This window comes from Callionymus lyra, chromosome 6 (assembly GCF_982586985.1).
Source record: "Callionymus lyra chromosome 6, fCalLyr1.hap1.1, whole genome shotgun sequence".
In the NCBI taxonomy this organism is placed as follows: domain Eukaryota; kingdom Metazoa; phylum Chordata; class Actinopteri; order Syngnathiformes; family Callionymidae; genus Callionymus; species Callionymus lyra.
This window is the reverse complement of record NC_141823.1, coordinates 1,496,153-1,503,652: the sequence shown is the minus strand read 5'-3', so window position 1 is coordinate 1,503,652 and position 7,500 is coordinate 1,496,153. Positions and strand designations below refer to the sequence as shown.

Genomic DNA, 7,500 nt, shown 5'->3' with positions numbered 1-7,500 from the left:
CCCGGAGCCCGGCGCCGTGATCCGAGTCCGGTCTCACCTGAGATCCGAGTCCGGTCTCACCTGAGATCCGAGTCCGGTCTCACCTGTGATCCGAGTCCGTTCTCACCTGTGATCCGAGTCCGTTCTCACCTGTGATCCGAGTCCGGTCTCACCTGTGATCCGAGTCCGGTCTCACCTGTGATCCGAGTCCGGTCTCACCTGAGATCCGAGTCCGGTCTCACCTGAGATCCGAGTCCGGTCTCACCTGAGATCCGAGTCCGGTCTCACCTGTGATCCGAGTCCGGTCTCACCTGTGATCCGAGTCCAGTCTCACCTGAGATCCGAGTCCGGTCTCACCTGAGATCCGAGTCCGGTCTCACCTGAGATCCGAGTCCGGTCTCACCTGAGATCCGAGTCCGGTCTCACCTGTGATCCGAGTCCGGTCTCACCTGAGATCCGAGTCCGGTCTCACCTGAGATCCGAGTCCGGTCTCACCTGTGATCCGAGTCCGGTCTCACCTGTGATCCGAGTCCGGTCTCACCTGAGATCCGAGTCCGGTCTCACCTGAGATCCGAGTCCGTTCTCACCTGTGATCCGAGTCCGGTCTCACCTGTGATCCGAGTCCGGTCTCACCTGTGATCCGAGTCCGGTCTCACCTGTGATCCGAGTCCGGTCTCACCTGAGATCCGAGTCCGGTCTCACCTGTGATCCGAGTCCGGTCTCACCTGAGATCCGAGTCCGGTCTCACCTGTGATCCGAGTCCGGTCTCACCTGAGATCCGAGTCCGTTCTCACCTGTGATCCGAGTCCGTTCTCACCTGTGATCCGAGTCCGGTCTCACCTGAGATCCGAGTCCATTCTCACCTGTGATCCGAGTCTGTTCTCACCTGTGAACCTGTGATCCGAGTCCGGTCTCACCTGAGATCCGAGTCCGGTCTCACCTGAGATCCGAGTCCGTTCTCACCTGTGATCCGAGTCCGGTCTCACCTGTGATCCGAGTCCGGTCTCACCTGTGATCCGAGTCCGTTCTCACCTGTGATCCGAGTCCGGTCTCACCTGAGATCCGAGTCCGTTCTCACCTGTGATCCGAGTCCGTTCTCACCTGTGATCCGAGTCCGGTCTCACCTGAGATCCGAGTCCATTCTCACCTGTGATCCGAGTCTGTTCTCACCTGTGAACCTGTGATCCGAGTCCGGTCTCACCTGAGATCCGAGTCCGGTCTCACCTGAGATCCGAGTCCGTTCTCACCTGTGATCCGAGTCTGTTCTCACCTGTGATCCGAGTCCGGTCTCACCTGTGATCCGAGTCCGGTCTCACCTGAGATCCGAGTCCGTTCTCACCTGTGATCCGAGTCCGTTCTCACCTGTGATCCGAGTCCGGTCTCACCTGAGATCCGAGTCCATTCTCACCTGTGATCCGAGTCTGTTCTCACCTGTGAACCTGTGATCCGAGTCCGGTCTCACCTGAGATCCGAGTCCGGTCTCACCTGAGATCCGAGTCCGTTCTCACCTGTGATCCGAGTCTGTTCTCACCTGTGATCCGAGTCCGGTCTCACCTGTGATCCGAGTCCGGTCTCACCTGTGATCCGAGTCCGTTCTCACCTGTGATCCGAGTCCGGTCTCACCTGTGATCCGAGTCCGGTCTCACCTGAGATCCGAGTCCGTTCTCACCTGTGATCCGAGTCCGGTCACACCTGAGATCCGAGTCCGGTCTCACCTGAGATCCGAGTCCGTTCTCACCTGTGATCCGAGTCTGTTCTCACCTGTGATCCGAGTCCGGTCTCACCTGTGATCCGAGTCCGGTCTCACCTGAGATCCGAGTCCGTTCTCACCTGTGATCCGAGTCCGTTCTCACCTGTGATCCGAGTCCGGTCTCACCTGAGATCCGAGTCCATTCTCACCTGTGATCCGAGTCTGTTCTCACCTGTGAACCTGTGATCCGAGTCCGGTCTCACCTGAGATCCGAGTCCGGTCTCACCTGAGATCCGAGTCCGTTCTCACCTGTGATCCGAGTCTGTTCTCACCTGTGATCCGAGTCCGGTCTCACCTGTGATCCGAGTCCGGTCTCACCTGTGATCCGAGTCCGTTCTCACCTGTGATCCGAGTCCGGTCTCACCTGTGATCCGAGTCCGGTCTCACCTGAGATCCGAGTCCGTTCTCACCTGTGATCCGAGTCCGGTCACACCTGAGATCCGAGTCCGGTCTCACCTGTGACTGTGTTTTACAACTGGATTCACAAATGAAAAGAGTATTTTTTAAATGATTGTGACTCGACTCGACTCGACTCGACCGCGTCACATGATCACATGATCACATGATCACATGATCACATGATCGTCCGCGCGTCGCATGATTGGCTGAAAGTTCAACGAGGCGCTCTGTTAGTAATGTCTGTTTTTAATAGTATTATTGTTGTTAGAATATCAAGCTCTACGTGTAAAAATATCTTTGGTTTTATAGAATATTTTTTAATTCAATTATTCAAGTCAAATCAAATTTTAAAATGATTGAAGTCAATTGTTGAAAAAAGACGTAATAAAGTTTTAAAACGTAAAAGTTGTGATGAAATGATGAACAAACTTCAAAGTCAACAAATAATAAAACATCACGAGTTCGTCGAGTCATGAAAAGTTCGAATGAAGACGAGCCTCGGAACCGAAAGGTCGTCGGTTCTCGGATCGTTAGCTAACGTCCTGCTGTTAGCGCTCGCCGCGAGGTCGCGCCGCTGCTAATGCTAATCTGCCTGATGGTCGCTCAGGACTGGACCTCCTGACCCGGTCTGGGTGTCGAGCCTCAGGGTCGTCCCTGTGAGGACCAGAACATTATGACCACACGTCTGTTTCATTTAAGGTTTTAGTGTTTTTATGTCTTTTTGTCAACATTTTCACGTCACGTGTGTAGTTTTTATCAAGAGTGTGTTGATGATACAAGGATATGAAGTGATAGTATAGTATAGTAGTAACAAGTATTTATGTGTAGTATTGTCCAGTACTTGACTCTGGTGTTGTGATAGTGTAGTAACAAGTATATATGTGTAGTATTGTCCAGTACTTGACTCTGGTGTTGTGATAGTGTAGTAACAAGTATATATGTGTAGTATTGTCCAGTACTTGACTCTGGTGTTGTGATAGTGTAGTAACAAGTATATATGTGTAGTATTGTCCAGTACTTGACTCTGGTGTTGTGATAGTACAGTAACAAGTATATATGTGTAGTATTGTCCAGTACTTGACTCTGGTGTTGTGATAGTGTAGTAACAAGTATATATGTGTAGTATTGTCCAGTACTTGACTCTGGTGTTGTGATAGTGTAGTAACAAGTATATATGTGTAGTATTGTCCAGTACTTGACTCTGGTGTTGTGATAGTGTAGTAACAAGTATATATGTGTAGTATTGTCCAGTACTTGACTCTGGTGTTGTGATAGTTTAGTAACAAGTATATATGTGTAGTATTGTCCAGTACTTGACTCTGGTGTTGTGATAGTGTAGTAACAAGTATATATGTGTAGTATTGTCCAGTACTTGACTCTGGTGTTGTGATAGTGTAGTAACAAGTATATATGTGTAGTATTGTCCAGTACTTGACTCTGGTGTTGTGATAGTACAGTAACAAGTATATATGTGTAGTATTGTCCAGTACTTGACTCTGGTGTTGTGATAGTGTAGTAACAAGTATATATGTGTAGTATTGTCCAGTACTTGACTCTGGTGTTGTGATAGTGTAGTAACAAGTATATATGTGTAGTATTGTCCAGTACTTGACTCTGGTGTTGTGATAGTGTAGTAACAAGTATATATGTGTAGTATTGTCCAGTACTTGACTCTGGTGTTGTGATAGTTTAGTAACAAGTATATATGTGTAGTATTGTCCAGTACTTGACTCTGGTGTTGTGATAGTGTAGTAACAAGTATATATGTGTAGTATTGTCCAGTACTTGACTCTGGTGTTGTGATAGTGTAGTAACAAGTATATATGTGTAGTATTGTTCAGTACTTGACTCTGGTGTTGTGATAGTGTAGTAACAAGTATATATGTGTAGTATTGTCCAGTACTTGACTCTGGTGTTGTGATAGTGTAGTAACAAGTATATATGTGTAGTATTGTCCAGTACTTGACTCTGGTGTTGTGATAGTACAGTAACAAGTATATATGTGTAGTATTGTCCAGTACTTGACTCTGGTGTTGTTATAGTAACTGTTCATTTTAATTTTTTTAATCTAAATATTTTATTTCAAAGAAACTATATTGAAATAAAAACTACAGAAGAAAAATGTTATAAAATACGTGAAATAAGAAAATAGAATAACAGCAAAAGTGTTTCTGACACAATGATGTTCATCATCAAAGTTAAGCAGGAAACATAGTTTCTAAAACTGCTTCTGACCCGTGGTCTCCTCCCGAGACCCAAACACCTGAGTGACTTAGTTCTGCTCTGAGTCTGTCCTGGTCTCTTCAGAGTCCTTTAGCTCAGCTCTTTCTAAACCACGTTCCACCTTCTCACTCGTAGACCTGGATCGGTTGTTCATGTCTGTCCAGGATCGTGACGTGACCCGATGGTTTCAAGGTCAAGAACCTGAGGGTCGAGAATCTGACGTTAAAGTGATGCAAACAAAGGTTCAAAAGGTCAAACAACGTTGTTGGTCTCTTTAGATCCAGAATAAATCATTGTTTTGAAACTTCTGATCCACGACCTTCACCGCCCTGAAGGTCGTCGCTCCTGCAGCTTCATTCTTCCGTCGTGGTTTCAATCTGGGCCTCGTTTAGCTTCTCAGGCCGTGATTGGCCAGACTTAGGTCGTGAGCGGAGGTCAGGCAGGAGCGAGGCGTGAATTATGGATGAGAAACTCAGGTAATGATTCCTGCAGGTGAGCAACAGGAAGTGACATCGAAGATTCTTCACACCTTCGTTTCTCTTTCATCTCCAGGAAGAAAAGTTTAACTCGTTGTTTTCTCGACTGAAACTCTTGATGTGTGTGTGTGTGTTAAAGTGTGTATGTGTGTGTGTGTGTTAAAGTGTGTGTGTGTGTGTGTGTTAAAGTGTGTGTGTGTGTGTTAAAGTGTGTATGTGTGTGTGTGTGTTAAAGTGTGTATGTGTGTGTGTGTGTTAAAGTGTGTGTGTGTGTGTTAAAGTGTGTATGTGTGTGTGTGTGTTAAAGTGTGTATGTGTGTGTGTGTGTTAAAGTGTGTGTGTGTGTGTTAAAGTGTGTATGTGTGCGTGTGTGTTAAAGTGTGTATGTGTGTGTGTGTGTTAAAGTGTGTGTGTGTGTGTGTGTTAAAGTGTGTGTGTGTGTGTTAAAGTGTGTATGTGTGTGTGTGTTAAAGTGTGTGTGTGTGTGTGTGTGTGTGTGTGTGTGTGTGTGTGTGTGTGTGTGTGTGTGTGTGTTTGTGTTCTCTCGTGTCTCCTGCTCCTCAAGTCATGTCTTCTGTGAAGCTGACAGCAATGCATTGTTGAGATTTTTCATTGACAAAATTAAATTGATCAAAGAGAAAATCTCTCCCCCTTTGTTTGGAACCCCTACTGTCTCTGAGCCCCTCTCCTCCTCTTGGTCCTCCTTCACTGCTGTATCTTTGGGTGATATTTCGGCACTAGTGAACAAGATGAAACCCTCCTCTTGCTCAGATGACGTCCTTCCTTGTAGGCTTTTCATCAAAGTATTTGATGTAATTGGCCCCTGAGTTACCAATATGGTGAACCTCTCCCTTTCCACAGGGGTTTTTCCCAATGCATTTAAACCATTGTGGAGCCTCTGCTCAAATAACCAGGCTTAGACCCGACTGAGCTCAGTCATTTCAGGCCTATTTCTAAGCTCCCTTTCTTGTCCAAGATCTTGGAGAAGGTTGTGTCTGAGCAGCTGTTCTTGGATCAGAGCGACATCCATGAGAAGTTTCAGTCTGGCTTCCGTAAACATCTACGGAGACAGCTTTACTGAAGGTGTCCAGTGACATCATGATGTTCTGGTTCTCTTGGATCTGTCCTCAGCCTTTGACACAGTTGAACCAGATCCTGCTGAGAAGACTGAGGGATGAAGACTGTCTGGAGTCCCTCAAGGTCCTGTTCTGGGTCCTTTGTTGTTTTTGCTGTACTTGATTCCCCTTGGTAAAATCATTCAGAGATTTCCAGATGTTTCTTACATTACATTTTTGCTGATGACATCCAGCTCTACTGCTCTTTTGATCCAACTGAGCTCCAGAGGCTGAACTTAGTCAATTGTTTGCTAGAAATCAAACAATGAGTGAAAACACTTTACAGCTAAATGTGGACAAAACTGAAACTCTGGTGATTGCTCCTGATGATAAGGTTCCAGGGTTGAGTCAGTACTTGGGTGACTTAGGTCAGTCTGTCAAACTGAGCCTGAGAAACCTGGGTGTTGTATTTGATAAAGACATGTCTCTTGTTCAACACTGAAGAAAACTGACCAGAAACTGTTTCCTTCAACTGAGAAAAATCTCTAAACTTAGGAAAATGTTGTCGGAACATGATCTGGATCTTATAATTCATGCGTTTGTTTCTTCTCGTCTGGACTATTGTAACAGTTTGTTTTCATGTCTAAACAAGAAGGATCGTCTCGCCTGCAGTTGATTCAGAACTCTGCAGCGAGAATTCTGAGCCGCTCTAGTAGAAGAACTCACATTTCTACGATCCTCAAAACTCTTCACTGGCTTCCAGTTTCTTTCAGGATAAACTTTAAAATTCGGGTTCTTACTTTCAGAGCTATTCATGGTCAGGCTCCTCCTTAAATCACTGATCTGATCCAGCCTTACACCCCAGCTCGGGCTCTGAGGTCTGTGGATCAGAATCTACTTATGGTTCCACGCACACGGTTCAGGACCAGAGGAGAGAAATCTTTTCAGGCTGTTGCTCCTAAGCTTTGGAACGATCTTCTCTCTCTTTGCGCTTGATGATCTACTGACTCCTTTAAGAAACATCTTAAGACGTTTCTATTTGTTCAGGCTTTTCCTTGAATTTCTCGAACTCCTGTGTTGTTCTCAGTATTATCTTGATCTTTAAAGTATGTACTTTTTTGAGTATTGTTTCGATTGTTTAAGTGCTTTGTGACCCTGGTCTCGAAAAGCGCTATATAAATAAATATTACTTACTTACTTACAGTGGGGTCTATTTAAATTTCTGCTTGGACGTTGTCGCCCCTGATAAGACTGTCACTGTTACCCTAATAATAAACTGTGGGTAACAAAGGAGGTCAAGGATGTTCTTAACAGGAAGAAAGTGGCTTTCAGGAGCAGAGACAGGGACGCCATGAGATCAGCTCAGCAGGAGGTGAAGCTTGAGGGAGGCAAAGGACACCTAAGGAGGAGGTTGGAGGAGAAGCTGAGCCGAGAAGAAATAAGAGAGTCAGGGATGATGTTAAAACCATCACTGGACACAAGACCAAGGCCTCTCTGACTGCAGTGGACACGGTGGAGGAGGCAAATGGACTGAACAACTTTTTCAACAGGTTCGAGCAGGTCACCCTCACCCTCACTGCTGCCCGCCTCAGGACCTGCCCCACCTTCTTGTGCCCCC

At 46.1% G+C, this 7,500-nt stretch overlaps 1 protein-coding gene across 1 annotated transcript in view; it reads left to right on the top strand.

Annotated features, from left to right (window-relative positions):
• LOC148076160 (NT-3 growth factor receptor-like) overlaps positions 1-7,500 on the top strand; it is a 131,009-nt gene that overhangs the window by 64,062 nt on the left and 59,447 nt on the right. The gene's annotated exons all lie outside the window — the stretch shown is intronic.